This window comes from Pygocentrus nattereri, chromosome 22, assembly GCF_015220715.1.
Source record: "Pygocentrus nattereri isolate fPygNat1 chromosome 22, fPygNat1.pri, whole genome shotgun sequence".
Taxonomy (NCBI): domain Eukaryota; kingdom Metazoa; phylum Chordata; class Actinopteri; order Characiformes; family Serrasalmidae; genus Pygocentrus; species Pygocentrus nattereri.
In genome coordinates this window covers 10,710,658-10,715,721 of record NC_051232.1, presented here as the reverse complement: position 1 = coordinate 10,715,721, position 5,064 = coordinate 10,710,658, and the positions used below count along the sequence as shown (strand labels likewise).

Genomic DNA, 5,064 nt, shown 5'->3' with positions numbered 1-5,064 from the left:
TAATTTTAGCCAAGACAGCACCAGAGCCAATTGTAAAGGGATATAATAGATATTAAACCATCCTAAAGGCCATTTACTCAGTTTTTTTGTGTGTAGCTACACATTGTAGTGATATCATGACAATTCATTCATTATACCAAGTAATATCAAGCAGCTTGACAAGTGATTAGAGCTGGCTTCAATTCACATAATACACATCATTTCACACATTTCACTTATTCAGATATCTGGGCTTAAGCTGAAACTGTCAACAAATGTCCCTGTCAATGGCAGGGACATTAACAAACTACTAGAACTTCACAGAGACTCTAGCAGAAATGATCATGTAGGTATTTTCTCTTCCTGTTTTTGTCAGAGTTTTGACATTTATTGCCCCCAATTGAAGGCCTAGCTCTAATAGTCACGGTTTGCCACTGATTATAATAAACTAATATCCACAAATCCCTCAATAAAGATCAGTTCTTAGGGGCAGATAATGTGACAGCAAATGATTCTGTGCTTTCCCACGTCAGAAAGCATCAGCCTTTACAGGGGCTGGTGCTCTGCTGTCTTCATGCTTTGAGCACCAGAATGCTATTCAAAGCAGAAACCGCTTCCTTCACTGCCAGGCACTGAACACTAAAACAGCATATACCACGTGAAGACAGAGGTGGAGCTGCACAGTAGTATCCTCAGAAGCAGAGGCACAGGAATTCAGTCTTTATAGTTTAGACATGCCTCAGAGCATTTATGATGATGTGGCCTTCATTGAGGATCTGAACAGAAGAGAGCGAGTGGAGATGGTGGTGGATATCTATGAAAGTGCAGATGCTGTTAAGATCATGAAGAGGCAGAACATGCTAACGCAGAGAGGAAACCAAGAATGCAAACCACAGGTACACAACATTATTGATAGCTCTGTTTATTTAATGATACATGAAACATGTTGAGGGACAGTGTCCAAATGTTGGCCTAGGGTTACTAGGGTTTTCTCACTTATCCAGTGAGAAAGTTAGGCAGGAATCTCAACTGTAGTACCCCTAGTACTAAATTTTGATCAGACCATTCTAGCCCCCACAGTTTCTGATTACCCAGCCTTGCTGTGGTAATGCATGCAGAATGTTTTTTGGCATTCCCTCGTTGAAATAATCATGGACGTCCCCAAATGTTGCCTAATAAGGCAGTATATGTTGCTCCAAAAAGTGTATATGTCTTTCAGTGTTGCTGGATGTGGTTTACATGTGGCTTCCATGGTGCATAGCACATGGTCTTAACTTACGTCTTACGACTTAAGTCTTAACTTGCATTGTGCATGTTAGAAGTGCATCTTCAACATATGGTGGTATTATAAGGGAAGACTGTTTAAGAGAGGGGATCAAATTTTGAGAATTTGGGCTGGAGTTCTAGGCAGCTTATGAAAGTCAGACCCCACCCCCTTTCTAACTGTGGTAGGCCTGGGGAACAGGAAGGAAGTGTGCTGACAGTGGTTTGGAAAGTATTCTGATGTGTCATAAAAACATGCTGGTTTATAATGCAGTGTGTCTGAGGGGTAAAAAGGACAAAGGCATTCAGTTGTGAATTTCTAGGATCTTTTGAGGGATGAACATTCACAGCAGTAGCATAATTGTAGGTTATAAATAGCAGTGGTGCTTTTATTACCATCTCTCTCTATATGCACCCAAACAGGAGGTGAAAATGAAAGTGCATATGTGTCATGAGACAAGGTGACATAGCATGTTACTCTTCATTTAATTAGTTTACCACATTTTGTTATGTATTATTATTATTATTATTATTATTATTATTATTATTATACATCCCTAGAGACCATTGTATGAATGTATTTAAAATTGACAAGGTGCAAGATGTGGCTTGTTCAAGCACAAACTAAGCCCTGCACCTCTAGCATAATTCTAATTACTGCTATCTCTAAGGGATGTTAGATTAGCACCATACTAACATAGCTGTTCATTTTTCCACAAAGGATTTAACACTTTTTTTATGGAAGTCATACACTGACCTTTGAAGCTTATGCAATACATTAAACACTGCCATAGTGAATAGAAACAGAGAAAATTAGGGGATAAAATCCTAAACAATTTTGGAAGGTGGCTGAAATATGTATAACTGTATTAAAAATTAATATTAGGGGGCATACACTGAATCCCCTGACAAATATTCAAATATATATCCTACAAAGTAAAGAATATGATAATTAATTAATTCAAGATTAAATGCAGGAATGGAATGTACACCTTCATTAGACTGGTGCTAACACAACATTGGAGCATGGAAAAATAGTGGAAACAGGTCTTGTCACTCTAGAGTCTGCATCATGCCCATATTGGGACATAAGCTGCTTTATCTATGGGGAAAATGAATGGCTTTTCTAATGTGAAAAAACAACCCAACCTGTAAAATATTCCAAACCAAATGTGTTTCATCATTCATTTCTCCCTCAAATGTCACTGGATCCTCTGAATAACAAGGTCATTGAGGGGTCAAAAAACAACTGCTGCTACAGATAAGCTAATAGTGCTGTGCACTGAATTGACATCAGAAGACTATCAGAATCAATTTTCATTAAAATACCCCACACAAACCAGTAACAAGTTTGAAAATCTGTCGCACGTGTTAGCTGAGTAGCTTTGGCAGCAGTCAGTTATACTTTGAGGAATGTTGCTATATAACAGTGAATAAAATGAATAATAGACTTCTTGTGCATTGTCATTTCAATGTGCAAGAGTATTACATGTGATTGTAGCACTTATGTAGCATACTCTGTATTTTGACTGCTAAATGATCCTGTAATTAACATGCTTTGTTATTTGCCCCCTGACCCTGACGGAGAAGCGGCTTAGAAAATGGATGGATGGATGTTATTTGTTCCAGTTTCAGACACACTCCTTGCACAGTCTCTACCAGTCTCTGCTAACCTTCCAGTTGGAGGAAATAATACAGGAAGCAGATGCTACAGACTGGTGCCATTGTGTCTGGGTCTGCTGTGTTTGCTGGCTGCCATCGCAGTGCTGTGCATAAAAGAGAGACCAGTTACCGACCAGTTGCACCGTCCTGAGTGCAGAAAGAGACCAGTTGTAGAAAAATTACACCATCCTGACAGCAGAGAAAAACAACGTAAGATGACTAACAACCTGACCACAGAGACCAGCTTCAACAACCTGATTACAGAGAAAGACCAGTTACAACAACCTGATTGACCTTTAGAGGAAGCTCACTAAACCGGATAAAGAAAAGATTTCTTTAAAATACACAAGTCATGTGTTGAATTTGGCCAGAGCTGTCTGAACTAAATAGCTTACCTAAACACTGCCATCTATAAAAAGGAAGTGAGGCATTTGCCCTGATTTTTATTAGCTTACTTTAAAAAACTTGAATCAAATAAAACTACAAACAGCAGGAAAAGATCTGAAACACACACTCAAAAAATCAAAGAGGTGGAATGAATAGAAGAACTAACATTTAGGAAACTGTGGGCTTCTCTGATGGACCAGATGAGTAAATAAACAAAACAAACAAAAATGAAGGCAAGAAAGCCAAAGCCAGGAGGATCTATGATATGCTAAGAAAGGTTAGTCAAGACAAAGACCAAGCAGTAGAAAATCCTAAAAGGCAATACAGGAAGTTGGGCTAAAGTCTTTGGCCAGCAGCTGGACAGAAGGCTAGGCTGGAAACACAAGAAGAGTGAAGAGCAAGCAATGGGAAAGTTTAAGACTTTGCAAACTGACACTGACAGGGATGAGCTGTTTATGTATAGTCCTTGAAATGAAGTGTAAGGGTGCAGCCTGTGCTGCCAGCAGAGGGCGACAGGGGCAGGGCACCACCAGTTCAGGGAACTCCAATTCCCAGAAGCCTTTAGGCTAATTATGACTAATTTGGCACACCTGTGGACTCCTCTACTTAAGGCCATGGCAAACAGCAGCCCTTTGTCACACCTTTGTAGAGGGGTGACTGGTATGGTACTCAGTGTTGAAAAGAAAAAAAAAAAAGAGGAAAAAAAAAAGAACTGAAAACAGAAATTTCCTTAATACAACAGGCAGAAAAAAAAGAGAACGGAAAGAAAAACATGTTGTCCCAAAACTACTTAAACAAGAATGAGAAGCCACTCTAAGCCACAGTGTTTGTTCTACAAAGAACAAACAGGTGAAACATAAAGCTGTCCTTCCTCTCATCGGTGTCAAGCAATTAAATGTATCTTCTCTCCTGATTATTTTATTTTACTTTTCTATTTTGGCATTGGTTTGAGCACTCTTTCCAGAGTCTCCTTTGTCTGCCTCACACTTTTGTTCCCATTCATTCAAGCAGCTAATTTTTCCTTTTTCCTGGTAACTCCCTGCTCTGAGCCATCTCCACTCCAATGTGCAAAACTCATTCATTTGTGCTCAATCACCTCATTAATTTTCCTCTCTGCACTTGGTTCCGCATCCCTGCCGTCCCATAAAATTAATCTGACTTTGATCCTCTCGAGAACATGGTGAAATCCAGACTCTCCCAATGGTAGACAAATTCAACTACTGGATCATCTACATCCAACTTGCTTGTAAGACCACCCAAGTAACTGCTCAGAAGCAGGATCCAGGATTTTGAAAAATGATGCTCCATATGTGTACAAGCACAGCTGTTGCAGTCAATCAAGTTGTACTGCTCAATTCTAGCATGGGCTGTAGTGTTGCTGACAAACCTCAGCTTTATCTGGTTTTAGACACTTATCGTCCATGTACTACCACCGCACCACCACCACATCATTCAGAAAAGAGAAATGACTCATACATATTTGAGAACACGAACTGTAAAAACTCACTAGGGTCTTTTGATTAGGTGTTTGACCTGTCTAGTTTCAGATCCTGTCCCAGCCTGCAGCTGATCTCACGATCCCTCTTCCCATCACTCATAAACAAGACCCCAAGATACTTAAACTCCTCCACCTTGGGCAGGTCCTTTTCCCCCTTACCTGGAGTGGGCATGCCATCCTTTTCTGGGCTAAGACCATAGACTCAGACTGGCGGTGCTGATCCGCATACCAACCGCTCCACACTCAGCTGCAAACCACTCCAGCGAGCGCTGAAG

The 5,064-nt window shown here is 40.2% G+C and overlaps 1 long non-coding RNA gene across 1 annotated transcript; it reads left to right on the top strand.

The window, feature by feature from the left end:
- Window positions 1-673: 673 nt before the first annotated feature.
- Window positions 674-4,204, top strand: LOC108438135. Its single transcript, XR_001858672.1, has 2 exons — window positions 674-875; window positions 2,833-4,204. It is a non-coding gene; the product is annotated as an uncharacterized LOC108438135 (long non-coding RNA).
- Window positions 4,205-5,064: the final 860 nt, after the last annotated feature.